The sequence below is a fragment of the Bufo gargarizans genome, chromosome 5 (assembly GCF_014858855.1).
Source record: "Bufo gargarizans isolate SCDJY-AF-19 chromosome 5, ASM1485885v1, whole genome shotgun sequence".
Classification (NCBI taxonomy): Eukaryota; Metazoa; Chordata; class Amphibia; order Anura; family Bufonidae; genus Bufo; species Bufo gargarizans.
In genome coordinates, this window is record NC_058084.1 from 62,107,896 (window position 1) to 62,134,578 (window position 26,683).

A 26,683-nucleotide genomic window follows, 5' to 3' on the forward strand; every position below is an offset into this window, starting at 1 on the left:
GTGGGTGAACGCACATGTGGGCAACTGATCAGGCCTGATCGGGCAAACACTGCGTTTTGGGTGGAGGGCGAACTAAGGTGACACTAATACTATTATAGATCTGACTGTGATCAGTTTTGATCACTTACAGATACTATAAAAGTACCAATGCTGATTAGCGATACGCTAATCAGCAAACCAGTGACTGCTGTGCGGTGGGCTGGGCGCTAAACGATCGCTAACTACCTAACCAAGGGGCCTAAACTATCCTAAAACCTATCAGTCAATATCAGTGGGAAAAAAAAAGGGACAGTTTACACTGATCACTTTTTTCCCTTTTACTAGGTGATTGACAGGGGCGATAAAGGGGTTAATTGGGGTGATGGGGGGTGATCTGGGGCTATGTGTGGTGTTTGGTGTGTACTCACTGTGATGTCTGCTCCTCTGCTGGAACCAACCAACGAAAAGGACCAGCTGAGGAGCAGGGAAGCCATTTAACACATTATATTTATAAATATAAGGCGTTATATGGCTTGTGATTGTGATGGCTTGTGATTGTGACACGATCATTGGCTGGCAGGCTGATGATGTAATACTCCTCTAACTTTTGCCGGCCCGCGATGCGCATGCGCGGGCCGGCTGTGAGCGTCATCTCGCGAGAAGCAGGGAGGGGTCATGGGTTAAAAAAAAAAATCTAGAAAATTTGCGAATACGAATATTTAGCACTAAATTTTAAATCTTCGCAAATTCTCAAAATGGCTATATTCATGATTAAAATTTGTGATTTGAATATTCGCGCTCAACACTACTGGGATACAATGGAGCCATAACTCAGCGGTGGGAAGCAGGTAAGTATAAACCCCACCATGGATTGTCCACTCTCTGTGGTCTTTTTAAGTATTGGATAACCCTTTTAATCAATGTATTGGGGTCCTTTTTACGAAGGCAGGTGAACTGCCCATGACAAGCACCAATTGACAATATAGTAAATCTTCATAAAACATGTGATTAAAGACAAATCAGTGTTGAGAGAAGATCAAGTGAACAATCAAGGTTGTAGGCTTATCTTTTCCTTGGTTCTGGTACCTGACTTTGCACTGAGCACTATGAACACTGCCATGAAAAACAATGGCAAAACATGCAGTTCTGGTTACTCTAGGGCAGAAGTTCTCAAACTTTTGTAGATCGGGAGCTAATTTCCAATAGGTGGCAGTGAACCATAAGAAATATTGGAATCGAAAAGGCCTATTAGAGATATGGCATTTACTCTAGTTTTAACTACCATCTGGTTTCAAGTCTGATATCAAGTTATTATAATGCTATGAACCCCCGGTGACATTAGTGCACAGAAGTATCAAGAGCTGCTCAGGGGGCCAAGAGCCACATATGGTTCCCAAAACACTGGGCAATACAACTCTAAAGCATGTAGATCAGGTTGGAAGTGCATTTATCCTACCCCCCCCCCCCCCTTCCTGCTAGTAACAATATGCATTAGATGGTTAGCTCTCTCTTGTTAACCCTTGCTTTTCTGTTCAGCTGCCACAGACAATAAGCAAGTTGAAAGTGAAGACTAGCAGCTTCCATGGTTTACCAATCACATCAGAGGTGACCTCATTAGGTCATTATTATAAATTTACTAATCTTCCAATAGCTTTTTATGTCCCAGATGTAATTTGTAACACATTTTTCATTTTGCAGCTTGTATAAGTCACATATATTTGTACATTTATAATTGAATAGATTTTTTTTTATTGTATTTAATACTGTTTCCATTCTTACCAAATAACAGGAATACTTTTAAAACGGTCAACACTTTTGGTGTAAATTTTTTTTGTTGTGAGCACACAGTAGGAGAAATACTAGATAAAGAGTATATATCACCCAGATTTCTAAGCTAGGGGAGATAAAAAGTCCAGGAACGGTGGGTTTGCTCACCAGACGTAGGCCTCATTCACACAGCGTTTTTCTAATCAGTATTTTGTATTAATATTTGCAAGGCAAAAGTGGGTCCAAAAAGATGGAAGAGGTGCAAATCTTTCCATTATACTTTCTGTCTGTAGATTCCACTCCTGGTTTTCCCAAGTACTGACCAAAATACTGCTGTGTAAATGAGGACTTAGCTTGCTTAGACTTTGATGTCCCTTTTCTGAGCTTTCATTTTTTTGTAGGAATAGTGGGATAGTTGGAATGGGTCTGCCATTCCCTTTCCCCCCAGTAGAGGTTCTGTGGTCATACTCAGAAAACTCAAGTGAGAGTGCTGAGCTCATTACAGGGGTATAAGGCACTGCCGTTATTGCAGATGGAGTCATAGATAGGAAAGCCAAAGTATTTAGCAACATGGTGGCTCAGTGGTTAGCACTCTTGTTTTCACAGAGTCGGATAGAGCAGCCTGCGATGTATGAACATGCATGCAAGCTACAGAAGATAAATAGAACAAAATATTTTACAAAATAAATTTCTGTTATGTTTATACCAAAATACAGCCAATGCAAATACACATTTGATGATAGGTCATCAATTCTACAAAGGCAGACAACCCTTTAAGTTCTTTATAGCCCTGCGTGTCATTATTAAGATCGCTTTAATTGTTCTGTCAGAAAAAGGAGCTGTTCCATTTATTTATCACTCATCATTGAAACAAATCTGAATAGTTAGTCAGGTGGGGAATCTGTCCTATGTCACCATAGCCAAGAATGAGGCCACAAATCCCTGTTCCCGGCTATGCTGAGATAGAGAACAGCAGAATCAGCCAAGAAACATTTAGTTGTACTATTGGGGTTTTTCTTTTTTACACAGAAGAACATGAACACTAGACAAACTTAATGCTTGTTTTCTGTGCTCATTTTGTTTCTTTTACCTCCTATATAAATGTATTCTCCTTCTATAGTGAAACCTGTATACTAACAGGCATATATTACCATTGACTTCATTTAACAGGCTTATCTCATAACTCAAAGTAAAACATTGCACATTAAAAGTCCCTGGGTTTGAACTTACTCCAAAAGACAGAAGCTGCCAACATATTTACGCAACTCAAGGAAAGACCGAAAACAGAGCATGGGAACTACAACGTATGAGTTCATTCCCGTGTTAGGAGGCAGGTTTCTTACAAATGCAAAACATTCACTTACGGATGAGCCTATGAAGGCAGAACTGGTCATTGTGTTTGTCTGGAACTGGGCTCAAAAGCAGTTCTTTTATGATACACCGCTATGTACGTACAGGAACTTGTGCAACCCTGTAGGACAAATGTTCTAAAACACCTAATGATTTATCTTAAGTTTCACAATCAAACATGTGCTTAAGTTATAAACCAGGAACTCTGTAAGGCTACTTTCACACTAGCGTTCGGGGCTCCGCTTGTGAGTTCCGTTTGAAGGTCCAGCCCTAATGCATTCTGATTGGATGCGGATCCGCTCAGAATGCGTCAGTCTGGCACCGTCTGTCCTCCGCTCCGCTCAGCAGGTGGACACAACTGAACGCTGCTTGCTGCTGGAATGCAACAGAACTGCCTGCCGGAATCCAACAATGCAAGTGTGAAAGTACCCTTAAGATATAAGCCAATAACAAAAAGCTGGAATAACAGAGCTGTCTAATGACTATTTATATCCCCAAAAAATCGTTCCCTGCACTTGTAAATCACTTTCCTACCAATGTCTCTAGTGCCTTCTGAAGTCTCTCCCTGCACTAAGATGCTGTGAAATGATACCTCCCTATATTTCCCTGCACTTATAAATCCTTTTTTTTTTTTTTTTTTTAAACATAGAGGTTTTTCCAATAGCTGTCCCTAGCGCCTTCACACTTCTGTCCCTGCACGCTGAACGCTGGAAAATGGCAGAATCTAAAATGACAGCTGTATTTATAGGGCTGTGACATCACAGGTCTGGCTGGCTGCTGATTGGCTGCATGCAGGCATGTCAATCTGGATGATCCCACCTTCTCAGAGTTCCATGCCCCATGACTTCATATGTGTAGCCACAATTTTAGGAAAATTGCGATTCATTACCACAAAGCGTGAGGAAATTTGCATTCGTTGTGAATCAAATTTTTCCTGAAATTCTAAATGAATTCCACTTCGTCAGCTTCGATTCGCTCATAGAAACATAGAATGTGTCGGCAGATAAGAACCATTTGGCCCATCTAGTCTGCCCAATATACTGAATACTATGAATAGCCCCTGGCCCTATCTTATATGAAGGATGGCCTTATGCCTATCCCATGCATGCTTAAACTCCTTCACTGTATTTGCAGCTACTACTTCTGCAGGAAGGCTATTCCATGCATCCACTACTCTCTCAGTAAAGTAATACTTCCTGATATTACTTTAAAACCTTTGCCCCTCTAATCGAAAACTATGTCCTCTTGTAGCAGTTTTTCTTCTTTTAAATATTCTCTCCTCTTTTACCTTGTTGATTCCCTTTATGTATTTAAAGGTTTCTATCATATCCCCTCTATCTCGTCTTTCTTCCAAGCTATACATGTTAAGGTCCTTTAATCTTTCCTGGTAAGTTTTATCCTACAATCCATGTACTAGTTTAGTAGCTTTTCTCTGAACTATCTCCAAAGTATCAATATCCTTCTGGACATATGGTCTCCAGTACTGAGCACAATACTCCAAATGAGGTCTCACTAGTGCTCTGTAGAGCGGCATGAGCACCTCCCTCCTTCTACTGGTAATGCCTCTCCCTATACACCCAAGCATTCTTCTAGCATTTCCTGCTGCTCTATGACATTGTCTGCCTACCTTTAACTCTTCTAAAATAATGACCCTAAATCCCTTTCCTCAGATACTGAGGTTAGAACAGTATCACTAATTTTATATTCTGCTATTGGGTTTTTACGTCCCAGGTGCATTATCTTGCACTTATCAACATAAAATTTTAGTTGCCAGATTTTTGACCATTCCTCTAGTTTTCCTAAATCCTTTTCCATTTGGTGTATCCCTCCAGGAACATCAACCCTGTTACTAATCTTTGTGTCATCAGCAAAAAGACACACCTTACTATCGAGGCCTTCTGATAAAGATATTAAACAATATGGGTCCCAGAACAGATCCCTGAGTTACCCCACTGGTAACAAGACCTTGGTCTGAATTTACTCCATTGACTACAACCCTCTGTTGTCTGTCCCGCAGCCACTGCCTAATCCATTCAACAATATGGGAGTCCAAGCACAAAGACTGCAATTTATTGCTAAGCCTTCTATGTGGGACAGTATCAAAAGCCTTACTAAAGTCTAGATAAGCGATGTCTACTGCACCTCCGCCATCTATTATCTTGGTCACTCAATCAAAAAAATCAATAAGATTAGTTTGACATGATCTCCCTGAAGTAACCCCATGCTGTTTTTCATCTTTCAATCCATGGGATTTTAGATGTTCCACAATCCTCTCTTTAAGTATGGTTTCCATTAAGTTCCCCACTATTGATGTCAGGCTTACTGGCCTATAGTTGCCCGATTCCTCCCTACTACCTTTCTTGTGAATGGGCACAACATTTGCTAATTTCCAATCTTCTGGGACGACTCCTGTTACCAGTGATTGGTTAAATAAATCTGTAAATGGTTTTGCTAGTTCATCGCTAAGCTCTTTTAATAGCTTTGGGTGTATCCCATCAGGTCCCTGTGATTTATTTGTATTAATTTTTGACAGCTGACTTAGAACCTCTTCCTCTGTAAAGACAAATACATCAAAAGATAAATTAGTCTTCCTTCCTAACTGAGGTCCCTCTCCTTCATTTTCCTTTGTAAAAACTGAACAGAAGTATTCATTGAGGCAGTCAGCTAGTTCTTTAACTTCTTCCATATACCTTCCTTCTTTTGTTTTTAATTTGGTAATTCCTTGTTTTAGTTTCCTTTTTTCATTTACGTGTCTTAAGAATGTCTTATCGCCTTTTTTCACTGACTGAGCAAATTTCTCTTCTGCCTGTGCTTTAGAAGCTCTTATAACTTGTTTGGCCTCTCTCTGCCTATTCTTATAAATTTGCCTGTCATCCTCATTTTTTTTTTTTTTTATAATTACTAAATGCTATCTTTTTGTTTTTAATGATTTTGGCCACTTCTGTTGAGTACCACAGTGGTCTCCTCCTTTTTTTGCTTTTACTGACAAGCCTACTGCAATTATCTGTTGCCTTCAATAGTGCCACTTTTAAAGTAGTCACATTTATCCTGGACTCCATTGAAACTGTTCCAATCTGATAGGGACTCGTATACCACTAATCTAATTTTAGAAAAGTCAGTTTTTCTAAAATCTAAAACTTTTGTTTTTGCGTGGTGTGACTTATAGTAAACCACACTGCCTGGTGATCACTAGATCCCAAGCTTTCCCCTACAGTAATATCAGATACCAAATTCCCATTTGTGAATACTAAATCTAAAATGGCCTCCTTCTGGGTAGGCTTCTCAACTACTTGCTGTAGAGATAATCCCAGTAGGGAATTTCGAATATCTGTACTCCTGGCAGAACTAGCTATTTTTGTTTTCCAGTTTACATCAGGAAGAATAAAGTCTCCCATAATGATAACTTTCCCTTTCAATGTCATTTTAACTATTTCTCAACTAGTAGATCATCTAATTCTTTGACTTGGCTAGGTGGTCTATAAATCGCACCTACACGAGTTACCTTATGATTATCAAGCTGCAAGGTAACCAAAACTGACTCTAAATTGGTCTTGCTAACTTGTATTAAATGAGATAGTATGCTATCTTTCACATAAAGTGCCACCCCTCCCCCTTTCTTGCCTTCTCTGTCTTTCTATATATAGAGAACCCTGGTATTGTTATATCCCAGTCATTACTCCCATTGAACCATGTCTCAGTAACATCCACTAAATCTATATTCTCAGATTCCATTATAGACTCAAGTTCATTGATCTTATTTCCTAAACTGCAAGCATTTGTAGACAAGACTCTGAGCTTGTTATTTCTTAACCTATGTACTACTGGCATCTGAAACAGAAGTCTCCATCTAGTGTGCAGTGACTGTGTTGGGTTTCAATAAAGTGAATGGGAGGTGAATAACAGTATGCCAAAATGACCACTACACACTACACTAACCTAGTATTGATGACCTATCTGCTATTGGCCAGAGAACACCTTAAAGGGAGTCTGTCACCTCCATATGGCCATATATGGCCATATATAGTGCTTACATGGCTCTGTAGCACACCTATACAGGATTGTAACAGTACCTTTGTCATTGTCTTTAGACTTGCACCAGCAGGAAAAGCGGAGTTTAATTCATATGCAAATGAGCACTCACAAGTGCCCAGGGAGGAGTTCAGTGTGTAAGTGCCGAGGCTGCTCTGCCTTCTTTTCACTTTACTCCTCCCCAGTCTCTGCCTTTGCCCGCCCTCCAAGTCTATTGCCACATCGATAGGTCCGGACTTGAGGGCGGGCAAAGGCAGAGGCTAGGGAGGAGTAAAGTAAAAAGAAGGCAGAGCAGCCTGGGCACCTACACACTGAACGCCACCCCTGGGCACTTGCAAGCGCTCATTTGCATATTAATTAAACTCAGTTTTTCCTGCTGGTGCAAGTCTAAAGACAAAAACAAAAGGTACTGTTACAATCCTGTATAGGTGTGCTACAGAGCCATGTAAGCACTGCATATGGCCATATGGAGGTGACAGACTCCCTTTAAGGGCCAAAAAACATTGCAATAGATTCAGGATCTGCATCTCTTGTCATGAGCAATAGCCTAAGGGTTTCTCTGGGGAATAATAAAGGAACATTATTGAGATTACTGAAATATTACCTTAATATAAATACATCAAGAAGAGAGCTCATGGAGAGATGGCAGAAGTGTGCAGAGGACAGCGGCTCACAGACTGCCATTATGAATAATGACAGGGATCAAGTAATAGAGTTATAGTAAATAAATATTTCGCTATGCTTAATGATTTCCTCATTGCCTGACATTAGGACTTACAAATTGGCACATGGATCCAAACAGCCACTAGAGACTGGCGCATGGACCCAAAAGGGACAACGACTACAGGTGGAGAAATTAGGATATTGAATATATTTCATTTGGGAATATCAACAAAAATTCAATTGAGGCTCAAAGGTTTAAGAGCCTCATTAATATTCCAAGGTTCAACACCAAAGGGCCCACTAAGAAGGGGGGGGGGGGGGATATGCTTAATACAATATAACTTATCTCTATGATTGATATTAGAGAAATGTCATGTACATATTGTATTTTTCTTGTATGTGGAAATTGACCTGCTGTCCAATCGACACTGGTGGGGATTTCATCCTTTTCAACAGAAGTGTAAGATGTGCAGCAAAATCTCATCAAATTCGCAACAAATCCTATAAGTAACACATGTGCATTTTGATGCGTTTGGTGTGGAAATGCACAGAATTTCTGCAACTCTAGCCCTTGTTAGTGTGCAGGTAACCTTATAGGGTTCGGTTACACAGTCAGGTTTCCTGGTGCAGTTTTGGAAGCCAAATGCAGACGCAAATAAAAAATAAGAGAATCCATATCTGTCCATTGTACTTTCTCTCCTTTTATCATCCCCTCATGATTAATTATAGCTTACAAATCTACATGCAGAAACCCAACTATATGGCCGTTAGAGATGTCACGAACTATTCGCCGGCATACATCGCTTGTTCGCGTTCGCCGCGGCGGGCGAAACATATGCGATGTTCGGTCCGCCCCCTATATGTCATCATTGAGCAAACTTTGACCCTGTACCTCACAGTCAGCAGACACATTCCAGCCAATCAGCATACCCTCCGTCCCAGACCCTCCCACCTCCTCTAAAAATTCAAGGACGGCAGCCCTCTTAGGTTCATTCTGAAGCTGCAGTGTTAGAGCAGGGAGAGTGCTGCTGCTGAATTAATAGGGAAAGCGTTAGCTAGGACTCCAGTCCTCAAAGACTCATCTGCTGTAAGGACAGCCTCCTGACAGCACCCCAAAAAGCCCTTTTTAGGGTTGGTACATCAGTCTCCTTTTATTAAATTTTTTCTATATACAGGTCCTTCTAAAAAAATTAGCATATTGTGATAAAGTTCATTATTTTCTGTAATGTACTGATAAACATTAGACTTTCATATATTTTAGATTCATTACACGCCAACTGAAGTAGTTCAAGCCTTTTATTGTTTTAATATTGATGATTTTGGCATACAGCTCATGAAAACCCAAAATTCCTTTCTAAAAAAATTAGCATATCACGAAAAGGTTCTCTGAACGAGCTATTAACCTAATCATCTGAATCAACCAATTAACTCTAAACACCTGCAAAAGATTCCTGAGGCTTTTAAAAACTCCCAGCCTGGTTCATTACTCAAAACTGCAATCATGGGTAAGACTGCCGACCTGACTGCTGTCCAGAAGGCCATCATTGACACCCTCAGGCAAGAGGGTAAGACACAGAAAGAAATTTCTGAACGAATAGGCTGTTCCCAGAGTGCTGTATCAAGGCACCTCAGTGGGAAGTCTGTGGGAAGGAAAAAGTGTGGCAGAAAACGCTGCACAACGAGAAGAGGTGACCGGACCCTGAGGAAGATTGTGGAGAAGGACTGATTCCAGACCTTGGGGGACCTGCAGAAGCAGTGGACAGAGCCACAGTGTACAAGCGTGTGCAGGAAATGGGCTACAGGTGCCGCATTCCCCAGGTCAAGCCACTTTTGAACCAGAAACAGCAGCAGAAGCGCCTGACCTGGGCTACAGAGAAGCAGCACTGGACTGTTGCTCAGTGGTCCAAAGTACTTTTTTCGATGAAAGCAAATTTTGCATGTCATTCGGAAATCAAGGTGCCAGAGTCTGGAGGAAGACTGGGGAGAGGGAAATGCCAAAATGCCTGAAGTCCAGTGTCAAGTACCCACAGTCAGTGATGGTCTGGGGTGCCATGTCAGCTGCTGGTGTTGGTCCACTGTGTTTTATCAAGGGCAGGGTCAATGCAGCTAGCTATCAGGAGATTTTGGAGCACTTCATGCTTCCATCTGCTGAAAAGCTTTATGGAGATGAAGATTTCATTTTTCAGCACGACCTGGCACCTGCTCACAGTGCCAAAACCACTGGTAAATGGTTTACTGACCATGGTATTACTGTGCTCAATTGGCCTGCCAACTCTCCTGACCTGAACCCCATAGAGAATCTGTGGGATATTGGGAAGAGAAAGTTGAGAGACGCAATACCCAACACTCTGGGTGAGCTTAAGGCCGCTATCGAAGCATCCTGGGCCTCCATAACACCTCAGCAGTGCCACAGGCTGATTGCCTCCATGCCACGCCGCATTGAAGCAGTCATTTCTGCAAAAGGATTCCCGACCAAGTATTGAGTGCATAACTGAACATAATTATTTGAAGGTTGACTTTTTTTGTATTAAAAACACTTTTCTTTTATTGGTCGGATGAAATATGCTAATTTTTTTAGATAGGAAATTTGTGTTTTCATGAGCTGTATGCCAAAATCATCAATATTAAAACAATAAAAGGCTTGAACTACTTCAGTTGGTGTGTAATGAATCTAAAATATATGGAAGTTTAATGTTTATCAGTACATTACAGAAAATAATGAACTTTATCACAATATGCTAATTTTTTTTAGAAGGATCTGTATATACACTGTATATTGCATTTGCCTGCTCATGTGTGAGAGGCCACAGGCCCACAGACTGTACTCATATGGTGGCACAGCACCTTGCTGTTAAAAAATTAATTTAATTTTTCCTCTGTAATATAATTGCAGTTGCCTGCCAGTGAGTGTAAGGCACACAGACTGTACTGTGCCCACTGCCCACCACTCATATAAGGTGGCACAGTACCTTGCACGCATTGTACCACTAATCTAAAAAAAAATGACAGGCAGAGGCAGGCCACCCCACAGGGGCCGTCATGGTCGTGGTGCTGTGATTTCCTTTGGCCCTAGAATAATGCCCAATGTTCAGAGACCACGTACCCTGAACTCGAAAAATTCGGAGGACATAGTTGACTGGCTTACACAGGACACCCAATCTTCTACAGCTTCCGCTCGGAACCTTGACGCACCATCCTCATCCAGCTCAGCTTCGGGCACCTCTCAAGTTGCCACTCGCCCGCCTGCCGCCGCCACCAACACTAGCACCACAGGCGCTTCACCTGATCTGTCAGAGGAGTTATTTGCACATCAGTTGGAAGAAATGAGTGATGCACAACCATTATTGCCAGAGGCTGTAGATAACAGGGATATGTCTCAGTCAGGCAGCATTACACACATGGATGTACGGTGTGATGATGATGTACCCGCTGCTGCTTCCTTTGCTGAGTTGTCAAATACAAGTGAAGCGGTTGATGATGACGATGTGTCCGTGGATGTCAAGTGGGTGTCCGCTCGAAGAGGAGAACAGGGGGAAAGTTCAGATGGGGAGACAGAGAGGAGGAGGAGACGAGTTGGAAGCAGGGGGAGGTCGTTGCAAGGAGCTGGTGGCACAGTCAGACAGCATGTATCGGCACCCGGGGTCAGCCAGACAGCATGCCAATTAACGCATGCTGTTGCCACCACCAGAATGCAGTCATTGCAAAGCTCAGCAGTGTGGCATTTTTTTTTGTGTGTCTGCCTCTGATAACAGCGATGCCATTTGTAACCTGTGCCAAAAGAAACTGAGTCGTGGGAAGTCCAACACCCACCTAGGTACAACTGCTTTGCGAAGGCAAATGATCTCACATCACAAACGCCTATGGGATCAACACATGAGTACAAGCAGCACACAAACTCAAAGCCACCATCCTCCTCCTGTCACCGCCAGATATCTGAGAAGCTCTGACAGACATTTTTCAGAACCTCCTGCTTGAGGTTCTTTTGTTTTGCTTTCGTTTTGTCATCTTGTTTCCCTCTCTCAGCTGTCATCTAGTTGCACTGACTGCATCCCTTTAAATCCCCTCCCATACTGCATCACTTTGCGGTTTATACAACTTCCTGGAGTGTGCTCATGCTGGTTGCTGCAACTGATGCGTCTACAGATAAGTCTGTTCCTTTATTTATTTGTGTTTTCCTGTTGGCTTGATCCTAGGTGACCCTGACTCCCTCTGTATTAAGTGTAGGGAGCCAGTGGTCGTGTCCCCTCACTATTATAGGGTGTTCAGGTGTCATACAGTCGAGCCACGAGGGCATGCAATTATCTATCATAGAGATCTTTGCATGGGCTGAGAAGTCAGGGAGAGTGCTAGGGCTTTTACAGGGCTCACCCTTATATTCCTTAGTTTGGGATCAAGTCAGTCGGATCTTCATTTGTTGTCTTCTAGTTTTCTGCAACACCATCTGTGACATTATAAACCGCCAAAACTGTCTTAAGCATGAATCCGGTTTTAACCTTGATTGACCGCATGCAGGGTCTTTCACTGGAGGTAGCAGATCTCCAGAAAACTGTCTATCAGTTTGAGGTGACCGTTTCTGCTTGCGTTCATGGAATTTGTTCTGAGCCTAAAATCTCGCTTCCGGATACGTTCTTCGAGGGTAGTGAGAATGTTGTTCGTTTTAGAGAGGCTTGCAAACTCCATTTTCACCTATTTCCCCATTCCTCTGGTGATGAGCGGAGGGTGGGGATCATCATCTCGCTACTCAGGGATAACGCTCAGTCCTGGGCCTTTTCGCTGCCAGTGGGGGCACGGCCCCTTCGTTCAGTGGATGAATTTTTTTTAGCCCTGGGTCAGATATGTGATCATCCGGATCGTATTTCTCTGGCGGAATCTAAACTGCATCTTTTATGCCAGGGTAAACAGTCCGCAGAGATATACTGTTCAGAATTTCAGAGATGGGCAGCTGATACTGGTTGGAATGATGCTGCGCTCCGAAGTCAATTTTGCCATGGTCTTTCAGAGGGATTGAAAGATGCATTTGCCTTTCATGAGAGACCTACCTCCTTGTAGTCTGCCATGTCTCGGGCTGTTCGTATTGACAGGCGTCTTAGAGAGAAAGGAGATATCACTCCTTCCTGTCATACTCAGTCCAAAGACAGTGGGGTGGTCTCATTTAGTGCGCAGGAGCCTCAGTCTCTCTCAATCTTCTCTGAGCAGGAGCCCATGCAGCTGGGTTTGCTTGCCTCTGACAACAGAGGATTCAGCTCTCTGAGGAGGGTTTGTTTTTGTTGTGGAGGTATAAATCATTTGGCAAATGTTTGTCCCTCTAGGAGATTCAGGCAGTTTTTTGAGTAATAAAGAAACAAAAATAAAAAAGTCCTCTAAAAATTTCCATCTGTTACTATTGGCAAGGTTGATGCGGAAATTGAAGGTTTTCCGTTTGCTTGTAGTTCCCGTTTTGTCCTACCTGCCAGGGTGGCGCTAGAGAGCAAGAACATTCTTTGTGAGATTTTTGTAGATAGTGGAGCAGCTGTCAATCTCATTGATAATCAATTTGCTATGACACATGGTTTCCAGGTATGCACTTTGGGAAAGGACATACCTGTTTTTGCTATTGATCCCGCTCCACTTTCACAAAAATTGTTAAAAGGCATAGTTCACAATATCCGTTTGATTGTGAGTGATGCTCATGTTGAGGATGTGTCGTGTTTCGTCCTAAGCGGGTTACCTACTCCTCTAGTATTGGGGCTACCCTGGCTCACTAAACATAACCCCACCATTGATTGGCAAGCGAGGCAAATAAATGGTTGGAGTGACTTTTGCAGAGAGAATTGCCTCTCAACATCTGTTTCAGAGGTTTCTACTAAGACTGTACCATCTTTTCTCTCTGAATTTTCGGATGTGTTTTCTGAGAGTGGTGTTCAGGAGATGCCCCCTCACAGGGAGTACGATTGCCCTATTAATCTCATCCCAGGTGCCAAGCTGCCTAAATCTCATTTATACAATCTCTCCCAACCTGAAAGGGTCGCTATGCGTGCTTATATCTCTGAGAGCCTGAGAAAGGGACACATACGACCCTCAAAGTCACCTGTTGTCGCTGTTTTTTTTTTTTGTTAAGAAAAAAGATGGTTCTTTAAGACCATGTCTGGATTTCAGGGAGCTGAACAGTATCACAATTTGTGACCCTTATCAGCTTCCTCTGATCCCGGACCTGTTTAACCAGATTGTTGGGGCTAAAGTTTTTTACAAGTTGGATTTAAGAGGGGCATACAACCTGGTCAGGGTGAGAGAAGGAGACGAATGGAAGATGGCCTACAATACCCCTGAGGGCCATTTTGAGAATTTGGTTATGCCTTTTGGTTTGATGAATGCTCCAGCTGTCTTCCATCATTTTGTGAACAGCATTTTTTATCATTTAATGGGGAAATTTGTACTAGTGTATCTAGATGACATTTAGTTTTTTTCTCCTGATTTCAAAACTCATAAGCACCACCTACACCAGATCTTGCTCATTCTGCGGGAGAATAAATTGTACGCTAAACTGGAAAAATGTGTGTTTGCGGTTCCAGAAATTCAATTTCTGGGGTTTCTTCTCTCCACTTCTGGTTTTTGCATGGACCCCGAGAAGGTCCGCGCTGTGCTTGAGTGGGAGCTTCCTGAGAATCAGAAGGCGCTGATGCGCTTTTTGGGTTTTGCCAATTATTACAGGAAGTTAATTTTGATTGAATTATTCCTCTGTTAAGCCACTCACTGATATGACTAGAAAGGGGGTAGATTTTTCCTCCTGGTCGGTAGAGGCGCGTAAGGCCTTTTCTAGTATCAAAGAGTTTTGCTTCCGCTCCCATCTTGGTACAACCTGATATCTCTCTGCCCTTCATAGTTGAGGTGGACGCTTCTGAGGTGGGTGTGGGTTCGGTCTTGTCATAGGGTCCTTCTCCTGCCTAATGGCGACAGTGTGCCTTTTTCTCGAAGAAACTCTCCTCCGCAGAGAGAAATTACGATGTGGGAGATGGGGAGTTGTTGGCCATCAAGTTAGCTTTTGAGGAATGGCGCCATTGGCTAGAGGGAGCCAGACACCCCATTACCGTGTTTACCGACCATAAGAATCTGGCCTACTTGGAGTCAGCCAAGCGTCTGAACCCGAGACAGGCAAGATGGTCTTTGTTCTTTTCAAGGTTTAATTTTGTTGTCACCTTCTACCCTGGGGTTAAGAATTTGAAGGCGGATGCCCTGTCACGTTGTTTTCCGGGAGGGGGGAACTTTGAAGACCCGGGTCCCATTTTGGCTGAAGGGGTGGTTGTGTCTGCTCTTTATCCTGAATTGGAGGCAGAGGTTCAGGCAGCCCAGGCAGAGGCTCCTAATCTTTGTCCTCCTGGGAGGTTGTTTGTGCCTCTCGCTTTACGACACAAGGTTTTTAAGGAGCACCACAATACTGTCCTTGCTGGGCACCCGGGGGGTAGAGCCACAGTGGATCTCATTGCTCGGAGATTCTGGTGGCCGGCTCTTCGTAAGTCGTTTGAGGGTTTTGTGGCAGCCTGCGAGACCTGCGCTCGTGCCAAAGTCCCTCAGTCACGGCCATCTGGTCCTCTCCTTCCGTTACCCATTCCTTCCCGTCCTTGGACACATCTGTCCATGGATTTCATTACGGACCTGCCTCGTTCCTCGGGGAAGACTGTGATTCTGGTGGTGGTGGACCGTTTTAGCAAAATGGCGCATTTTGTTCCTTTTCCTGGCTTGCCCAATGCTAAAACGCTGGCGCAGGCATTTATTGATCACATTGTCAAACTGCATGGTATTCCTTCAGACATAGTCTCTGATAGGGGCACGCAGTTTGTTTCCAGATTTTGGAAGGCCTTCTGTTCTCGCTTGGGGGTTCGGTTGTCATTCTCTTCTGCTTTCCACCCGCAGTCGAATGGCCAGACAGAGCGTGTCAATCAGAATCTGGAGACATATCTGCGCTTTTTTGTGGCGGACAATCAGGAGGATTTGTGTTCTTTTTTGTCCCTTGCTGAGTTTGCTTTAAATAACCGTCGTCAGGAGTCCTCTGATAAGTCACCATTTTTTGGTGCATATGGGTTTCATCCGCAGTTTGGGACATTCTCTGGAGAGGGGGCTTCTGGTTTACCTGATGAGGAGAGATTCTCCTCGTCTTTGTCATGTATTTGGCAAAAGATTCAGGATAATCTAAAGAGAATGAGTGAGAGATATAAGCGTGTGGCAGATAAGAGACGTGTGCCTGGTCCGGACCTGAATGTTGGTGATCTGGTGTGGTTGTCTACTAAGAATATCAAATTAAAGGCTCCCTCCTGGAAGTTGGTTCCTAAGTTTATTGGGCCTTACAAAATCTTGTCCGTCATCAATCCCGTTGCCTACCGTCTTGATATTTCTCAGACTTGGAAGATCCATAATGTTTTTCATAAGTCCCTATTAAAACCTTATGTCCAACCCACTGTACCTTCCTCTTTGCCTCCTCCTCCAATTGTGGTTGATGGTAATCTTGAATTTCAGGTCTCTAGGATTGTGGACTCTCGTATTGTCCGCGGTTCTCTCCAGTACCTCGTTCATTGGGAGGGTTATGGTCCCGAGGAGAGGATGTGGGTCCCAGTGACTGACATTAAGACCACTCGTCTCATCAGGGCATTCCATAGGTCCCATCCTGAGAAGGTGGGCTCTGAGTGTCCGGAGTCCACTCGTAGAAGGAGGGGTACTGTCACCGCCAGATATCTGAGAAGCTCTGACAGACGTTCTTCAGAACCTCCTGCTTGAGGTTCTTTTGTTTTGCTTTCGTTTTGTCATCTCGTTTCCCTCTCTCAGCTGTCATCTAGTTGCACTGATTGCATCCCTTTAAATCCCCTCCCATACTGCATCACTTTGCTGTTTATACAACTTACTGGAGTGTGCTCATGCTGGTTGCTGCAACTGATGCGTATACAGATAAGTCTGTTCCTTTATTTATTTGTGTTTTTCTGTTGGCTTGATCCTAGGTGAATCACAGAAAAAATGCACCAAACGGATATGCCACTGACTATACTAGCTAGCCATACAGCCACAACAGACCTTCAATGAGATCAGTGAGGACAAGGAACGGGACATTAGAAGCTCGGCATCCAACCTTGTGCAAATGGGGTCTTTCATGCTGTCATGCCTGTTGAGGGACCCTCGTATAAAAAGGCTGAAGGAGAACGACTTGTACTGGGTGGCCACGTTACTAGACCCCCGGTATAAGCAGAAAGTGGCTGAAATGTTGCCAAATTACCGGAAGTCGGAAAGGATGCAGCAGTTCCAAAACAAGTTAAAAAGTATGCTTTACACAGCGTATAAGGGTGATGTCACAGCACAACAGGAATCTAACAGGGGAAGAGGTGAAAGTAATTCTCCTCCTACCACGACCATGCCGGCAAGGAAAGGGCGCTTTACAGACGTGTTATTGATGGAGGACATGTGGAGCTTTTTAAGTGATACGCATCGCCACAGCCCCTCGGGGTCCACCCTCAGAGAACGACTCAACCGACAGATAGCAGACTACCTCGCCTTAACTGCAGATATCGACACTCTGAGGAGCGATGAACCCCTTGACTACTGGATGTGCAGGCTTGACCTGTGGCCTGAGCTATCGCAATTTGCAATAGAACTTCTGGCTTGCCCCGCTTCAAGTGTCCTGTCAGAAAGGACCTTCAGTGCAGCAGGAGGTATTGTCACTGAGAAGAGAAGTCTCCTAGGTCAAAAAAGTCTAGATTACCTCACCTTTATTAAGATGAATGAGGCATGGATCCCGAAGGGACTGACAGTGGGGGATGCATTTGACTAAAAAAGGCCTGATGAGAAGCCTTTGGCTAAAAATGGTCCCCACGCTGCTGTATTTAATCTCTGCATGCCGGATGACTTGCGTGACTTCTTTGCCACCAACTAGGGTTCAAGCCGCAATGTTTTAACACACTTTCTGCCTGGAAAACATCAATTTTTCTGTCCGCTGCTACAGCAGCAGCTGCAACAGCTGCACTGTGACTGCAAAAACAAAACAAAACAAAAAGGCACATATATGTGTCAATTCCCCTTCGTGATTGTTACCTTGTTGTGGTGAAGGGGCTTGCGTATCACAATGAAACAACCACCTCTATGAGTGTGTTGGCAATGGCAATGTTGGCACACCCCAGATGATAAGGTCGTTGCTTCATTCTGAACAGACCAAAAGCGATCGGCTGGATAATTTTTCATAGAAAAAACATCAATTTTCTTTGTGATCATCTCAGCTGATCATTAAAGCCTACTAGGCCAACAATGGGCCCACAGTGCAGAATCATTGTTTTCTGGGTCACTTAACTGTCACTGAACTGCCTCAGCACAACCATAGGCTTTGAAAAACCACCATCGCCTGCAATCTCCCGAACGTGCGCACGAGCACAGTCATCACTACATCAAGATTGACGCATAGAGGAATAAAATTTATGTCATGAGTGTGTCAACTATTGACGAAGAGTCCCTGTGGGTTTTAAAATTCGCCTGCCTATTGAAGTCTATGGCGGTTTGCCCGGTTCACCTATTCGCGAACATTTACGTAAATTTGCGTTCGCTGTTCGCGAACGGAAAATTTTATGTTCTCAACATCTCTAATGGCCGTACCCTTAGAGGGGCTAACTCATCTTGTGAAGTTGCCTTCATTCCATTCAATCCTTATACCACAATAATCCTTACCCTATTCATCTAATTATCAATTTCTTCGCCTTCCATCCCTACAGAAAAGCGGCGCGATTAAGTCACCAGAGCGCGGCTTGCCTGTACTGCCATTCAAACTTGATGGTACCATCCCCGGTAGATACTGGAAGAGAGGAACTTTTGCGGTGGAAGGTTAGTGAAGAGAGCAGATGGGATAACACCTTTAAGCTACCTGCACACAGGTGCAGGTTTACAAAAAGATTTTTTGTGCAGATTTTCAAGTAGATTTATTTTCATTTCTGCACTTAAATCTGCATATATAGTGGGGAGCACGAAAAAATTCCAGATGGGGTGAAAAAGGAAAAAAAAACACAATTCCACCACAGTTTTATCAATTTGCTATGCAGTAAAACTGACCTCTTACTTTCATTTTCCAGCTCAGTATGATTATGGCAACAATCGTAATATTGAAAAATAAATAAATCAAAACCATGATGAATTATTTTTTTTCTTTTTATCACCATATTCTGACACCATGATCTGTACTTTTAGGGTGTGTCTGCCATTTTGACTTTCGTCGTTTGCCATATGGGATAAATATTTTTATATTTTAATAGCACAGGCTTTTTTGCACGCAGCAATGCCCACTATGTTTATTTTTTTATTGTTTAATTATTTTGATTTTGGGGAAAGGGAGGTGGGTGATTTTAATTTTTATATTTTTTATATTTTAAAAAACTTTTTTGACACTTTTTTATAGTTCACACTATCAGATTGCTTCTCTCATAGACCCCAGTGCATTAGCATTGAAGTCTATGAGACTTACACTATGTTGCTTAATTGATCACATAATATTTTATAGACATTGAAAAACACCATACACTGTATATGCCTCGTGATTGCCTTTTAAAATGTTGGGATAACTTTCAAATCTTTGTGTTTATGAATAATCATCACGCTCTGTATGTATTTAAAGTCGATTGCAAAAGTATAAGTCGATTGCTTGAGAAAGGTTCTGTCTGTCTGTCAGTCCGTCTGTTATTTATGCATGGCCAAACAAATGAAATCTGCACCAAATTTGGCACATAGGTACATCGGGTGTCTGGAAAGGTTTTAGACTGGGTCTCAGCTCTCTAGGACATACAGTTCTTGAGATATTCCCCCAAAAATGCAAATATGACACATCACATGATCTGTATTAGCCAATAGAAGCTCACAGGTCTTTCACTCATATCCTAACTGCCATTCGCACAGTCACATGGCCCTTATTGGTGGCTTGCAGGTTCTTCAGTCTTGACATACACACAGTATTACCCTAGGTTTCCATAGCAACCCTGCCATTTTCCTTCACTGCTATACATCACCTTTAAGGTGACGGGACGCTAAGGAGGTCACCATTAAGGGGTGTTATAGAGGTCACATTTTAACTGGGCGGGGTAATATGGAGTTCAGTTAAGGAGGTGGGTGCTGTGTGAGTCACTATTAAGGGGGCAAGCCGCTGTGGAGGTCACTGTTAGGGGGCAGAGCACTGTGGAGGTCACTTTTAAGGGGGGGGGGGGTACTCTGGAGGTCACTGCAATGGGGGAAATATAAACATTAAATGAAACAGTCAAAATATACCCGTGTGAAGCCGGGCCATTGTACATTCTACTATTGATCGATACATTATGGATCCATAGTGTGACTAGGGACATGAGCCCTAAATATGTTACACATTCAGCAAATTGGAAACCAAAAGCATATTTTACACATGACACTATTGATGAATGACATGCTGTGTCTTATCAGCTGTGACCCACAGCACTTTGGTATTCTAAGAGGAGAATGGAACAATAGCCAGGGGTTAAGCAGATGGATCACTAAAGTTGGAACTAGAATTGTACATTATGTAATTTAAAGGCAGGCTTTCTGAATAGAGTCAGGATGATGAGATGCGGCATCAGAACGGGGCCATCGTCTTAGTTGATTGCAGATGTTACTATCTGTTTGGTGGATTATTTTTTCCCTTGTAAATGCAAACAGTTACATTTAAAATTTATGAGAAAACACCAAATGTTATCAGTTGATTTTAATTTGATTCTTAATTAGTTTTTATTTTAGCCTCAGTTGAAGTGTCATCTGATAGAAAGGTATTTGTTAAAACAAAAGAATATAGTGTTATCACTATACTGAGCAAGTACAAGCAGTTCCTGCGCTTGGAAATGATGACGTCTTAAATTGTATTTATGTACTTAACTGATGGTGCTAAATCATCCTGAAGAAAACCGGATGGAAGCACACATTACTGGAACCTTGTGAAACCTAGTTTTTTTCATCCATAAGACCAACTCTTTGTGAAGACCAAATACAATCTGGACCAGATTTTTCTGTCATGTATGTTAATGGGATTCTGTCACCTCTAAAATTGCTTTCTGAGTAAGCATTCTGCCATGTAGGGTAGGTGCCCCAAAACATAACCATACTATTGATTAATCAATAACAGCACCTAGCCCTGCCCCATTGGTTTGATTTACATACCCAGAGACCTCAGAGCTGATAGCGATGAAATGGAGGAAGCCAGGTGCACCAAATAGACTGGCTTCACCCACCCACAGATTTTCGAAAGAACAGCATGGTTATTCTTCGGGGTACCGACCCTACATGGCGGTATGCTTACTCTGAAACTGATTGTAGAGGCGATAGATTTCCTTAAAATTTGCTTATATCCTATGCATATTGGCTTATTTTTTCATTATTCCCCAAACCCTACCTTATCATGTCACTAAAATACCCCATATCCCCTAAATGTCAATGTCCACAGTTCTAGAAAAAAGAATACCTCTTAAAGGGAATGTGTCATTAGAAAAGGAGCTATTGTGTTCATAATGTTTTTATTTTATCTGGATTATTTAGGGCTTTTAAAAAATGTATATAATCATGTAATGGTCACTGTGGTCACTAGGTCTATTCTATTCTTCTGATTCTGTGCTATGCCAGTCCTGTATTATTCCTGCTAGAAGTTTACAAATGAATTGTCAGCGGTCTGCAGCAAAGGCACTGCTGGGTGTTACCAGTAGCAGGTGTGTCTGATTCCAATCAGTGTCAGACTGCAGACACTTCACTCCAAATGGTAACACCCATATGTACCTTTACTGCAAGCTACTGACAATGAATTCATAAACTTTTAGTAGAAATAAAAGGGGCATGGCACGACATAGAGCAATAAGAAAATAGGTTCCGGAATTGTTATTACGTGGGTAATGCAAGTAGTTACAAAGATAGGCATGTCAGGAGAGGTCCTCTTTAATAACCTGGTGCTCCCCTGGAAAGTTCAATGAATATTCTGCTGCTAACAAGAATTATGACATTTAGTTATATAGTATGGAGGCAACCTAATGCTGGAAGTGTATATCAATGTGCGCACCCATTGGACACGCATGCTCAGTCACTCTCCCCACAGCCAGGTCTCTCCATAGTGATCCTCTGTTAAATGCAGAGCAGCTAATAGAAATAGGCCCTGATTTATCATACCTTATTATACCTTCACTCCAGAATTCTGGCTTTTTGCATTTTTTTCACTCACTCAAGTTTGGGTGGGAAAGTGGGAGTGATTAGCTATGTTAATGAGTTTCCCTCCATATCACTGAGACTTTTTTTAAAAAAGTTGCTAAAAATTTGCAATCTCACTCCAGTAGAAGGGTGGAGCAAGAAAACTGATGCAGCTTTCCTAGACAAAAATGTGACAAATTTATCAAACGACATCCGATAATTGATAAATGTGGCATAAAGTACTCAAGCAAAACTGACTTAAAATATTCTCCTCTCTGCCTGTTTCTCAGGAAAGTAAGAGTCCTTCTCCATGGAAGTGAACATGGACAATAATGTAAATTGCCAAAAGGGAAAGGAGAACGATTCTGGCCAGAGCCTGCCACCAGCATCAAAGATTAGCACCATGGGGGACACAAGGAAGCAAACAATAATGCAAAATGCATATTTTACACTAGAAACCTGTGCAGCACACAGAATTTCATGGGCGTCCGCAGAAATTTTTTCAGGGGGGGGGCATAATTTTATTGACATCCATGCTCTGCTTGTTTCTGAGAATGTAATGAAGGGGAGGGGCATATTCATTATCACAAAGTATAATAACGCATGAGCTGTGCAGTGGCGGATCCAGAGCCTGGTCTCAGGAGGGGCACTTCCAGATTATTTTCTGTCCACCGCCACAAAACAATGGTGCTTATAGAACAGACTACACAGTGAGCGGTATACTGTATATTGTGTGGCACAGTGTAGGCTATATGTGTACAACAAACATATTTCACATGATAACTTACAATTACTTGGCTTGCCCCTTGGGGATCTCAGACACCACTTCAACACTTGGCTGGGGGGCTCGGCGGAGCTGATGTTGTGTTTTATCCTAACGAGAAAGATTTCATAAGGATTTGGAGAAGGGGCAGAGGGATAGCAGAGCAGGGAGAGGCTAGTGCTGCTACTAGGGGGTCATACCATTGGGGAGTAATAAAGCCCACCATAATGCCCCCCCCCCCCCAGTAGAAATAATTCTCCTTATAATGTGACAGTGCAAAAAATACCCCCTTGTAATGCCCTCAGTTGAGCTAATGTCCCCATAGTGCCCCCATAATGTGCCAGTATAAAATACCCCTATATAGTGCCCCCAGTGAATGCCTCCATAGTGCTCCTTTCCCCTCTCCTCCTAATGCCCTCTATGTACCAGTATAATGTACCAGTATAAAATGCCCCAGTAGATGCCCTCAGTGTCCCCCATAATTTGCAAGTATAAAATACCCCTTCTTAGTGCCCCCCGTAGATGACCCCATAGTACTCCTCTCCCCCCTTCCCCATAGTACCCACCATAATGTGTCCCAATATAAAATTCTACTGTACAGAGCCCCCCATATAAAACATCCCTTCTTTGTGGCCTCAGTAGATGCCCCTATAGTGCCCCCAATAATGTGCCAGTAATAATAGCCCCCACATCATGTGCCAGTAATAACAACCCCCCCTTGTGCCAGTAATGACCGCCCCCATTATGTGCCAGTAATGACAGACCCCCATTATGTGCCAGTAATGACAGCACCCCCATTATGTGCCAGTAATGACAGGCCCCCCACCATTATGTGCCAGTAATGATAGCCCCCCCATTATGTGCCAGTAATGACAGCCCCCCATTATGTGCCAGTAATGACAGCCCCCCATTATGTGCCAGTAATGACAGCCCCCCATTATGTAACATAGTAACATAGTACATAAGGCCGAAAAAAGACATTTGTCCATCCAGTTCGGCCTGTTACCCTGCAAATTGATCCAGAGGAAGGCAAAAAAAAACGGTGAGGTAGAAGCCAATTTTCCCCACTTTAAGGGAATAAAAAATTCCTTCCCGACTCCAATCAGGCAATCAGAATAACTCCCTGGATCAACGACCCCTCTCTAGTAACTATAGCCTGTAATATTATTACGCTCTAGAAATTCATCCAGGCCCCTCTTGAATTCCTTTATTGTACTCACCATCACCACCTCCTCAGGCAGAGAGTTCCATAGTCTCACTGCTCTTACCATAAATAATTATTTTCTATGTTTGTGTACAAACCTTCTTTCCTCCAGACGCAGAGGATGTCCCCTCATCACAGTCACAGTCCTGGGGATAAATAGACGATGGGAGAGATCCCTGATATATGTATACATATTAATTAGATCTCCCCTCAGTCGTCTTTTTTCTAAAGTGAATAACCCTAATTTTTATAATCTTTCAGGGTACTGTAGTTGCCCCATTCCAGTTATTACTTTAGTTGCCCTCCTCTGGACCCTCTCCAGCTCTGCTATGTCTGCCTTGTTTACAGGAGCCCAGAACTGTACACAGTACTCCATATGTGGTCTGACTAGCGATTTTTAAAGTGGTAGGTTCTTATGACGGACATCTATGCCCCTTCTGATGCAACCCATTATCTTATTGGCCTTGGCAGCAGCTGCCTGACACTGGTTTTTGCAGCTTAGTTTGCTGGTTTTTGCAGTAATGACAGCCCCCCCATTATGTGCCAGTAATGACAGGCCCCCATTATGTGCCAGTAGCCAGAGACCCCCATTATGTGCCAGTAGCCAGAGCCCCTCATTATGTGCCAGGAGCCAGAGACCCCCATTATGTGCCAATAACCAGAGACCCCTATTATGTGCCAGTAGCCAGAGACCACCATTATGTGCCAGTATCCAGAGACCCCAATTATGTGCCAGTAGCCACCAGTTTTGTACACCAAAAAAAATAAACACTTATACTTACCTCTTTGGCAGCGATGCGATGCAGGCCTCTTCCGGCCTGTGTCCCGCGCTGTACGGCTCAGGCCTACTGCCTGCAGCCTATCAGAGGAAGGGAAAGGGACACTCCTCTCCCTCCCCTGCCTCAGCACAGTCATCTGTATCGCTGTCCTGAGGACGGCGATACAGATGACTATGGAGATGAACGCTTCCACAATGGAAGCGTTCATCTCTGTAACGGATCTCCTAGCACCCCGACCGGGTACCTCTGTTGATGGATGCTCCCAGTGCTTACCGAGGACTCCAAGCACTCCACTCTGCACCAAAACCCCCACAGGAGCAGTGGCGTCTCTAGCTTTCAAAATTTGGGGGGGCACACTGGGGGCCAGGACAAAAGTAGGGGGGGCAGCTATAACAACGATACATTTACACAAGTACGCTTCGAAATGCTGCGATACCTAAAACCGCAACAGGGAAGAAAAGTCCAGCTGTCTGTGGATGACACTTTTATAGAGAGGGGGATCTGTGGATGACACTGCTATGGGGGGGATCTGTGGATGCCACATACCGGGTATAGCATCTTATGCTATATGTGTCATCCACAGATCCACCCCATGACAGTGTCATCCCCATTTCCGCCTCCATAACAGTGTCATCCCCATTTCCCCCTCCATAACAGTGTCATCCACAGATCCCCCTCCCCGCCTCTCACAGGAGTGTACATTTGACATTTCTAAACCGTAATCCATATCCTGCAGTAACTTTAACTTTAAATCAGGATTCAGCAGCCGCACATCTCTACTAGTACCTTAACCTTACACCTCTCGGCTAGCTTCGGTAACAGGGCCAGGCTACAGCCTACAGGTACTGCCTGTTAGTTGTTATCGAGCGAGCGCTCATTTCTGCAGGTCAGAGGATACGGATTACAGTTTAGAAGAAATGTACACTCCTGTGAGCGGTCCAGACCAGTGGCGGATCCAGAGCCTGGTCTCGGGAGAGGGACTTCCAGATTATTTTCTGTCCGCCGCCACAGAACAAGGGTGCTTATAGAACAGACTCCACAGTGTAGCAGTATACTGTATATTGTGTGGCACAGTGTAGCGGTATATTGTATATCGTGGGGCACAGTGTAGAGGTATACTGTATATTGTGGGGCACAGTGTAGAGGTATACTGTATATTGTGTGGCACAGTGTAGAGGTATACTGTATATTGTGGGGCACAGTGTAGCTGTATACTGTGTGGCACAGTGTAGCGGTATACTGTATATCGTGGGGCACAGTGTAGAGGTATACTGTATATCGTGGGGCACAGTGTAGAGGTATACTGTGTGGCACAGTGTAGAGGTATACTGTGTGGCACAGTGTAGAGGTATACTGTGTGGCACAGTGTAGAGGTATACTGTGTGGCACAGTGTAGAGGTATAATGTGTGGCACAGTGTAGAGGTATACTGTGTGGCACAGTGTAGAGGTATACTGTATATTGTGTGGCACAGTGTAGGCTATATGTGTATAACATAAACATATTTCACATGAACACTTACAGTTACTTGGCTTGGCCCTTGGGGATCTCAGACGCCACTTCCACACTTTGGCCGGGGGCTTGGCGGAGCTGATGTGTTTTATCCTAATGAGAAAGATTTCATAATAAGGATTTGGAGAAGGGGCAGAGGGACAGCAGAGCAGGGAGAGGCCGGTGCTGCTACTAGGGGGTCATACCATGGGGGAGTAATAAAGCCCACCATTATGCCCCCCAGTAGAAATAATTCTCCTTATAATGTGACAATGCAAAAAATACCCCCTTATGCCCCCAGTTGAGCTAATGTCCCCCATAATGTGCCAGTATAAAATACCCCCTATATAGTGCCCCCAGTAAATGCCCCCATAGTGCTCCTCTCCCCCTTCCTCCTAGTGCCCCTCATAATGTACCAGTATAAAATGCCCCAGTAGATGCCCTCAGTGTCCCCCATAATTTTGCAAGTATAAATTACCCCTTCTTAGTGCCCCCGTAG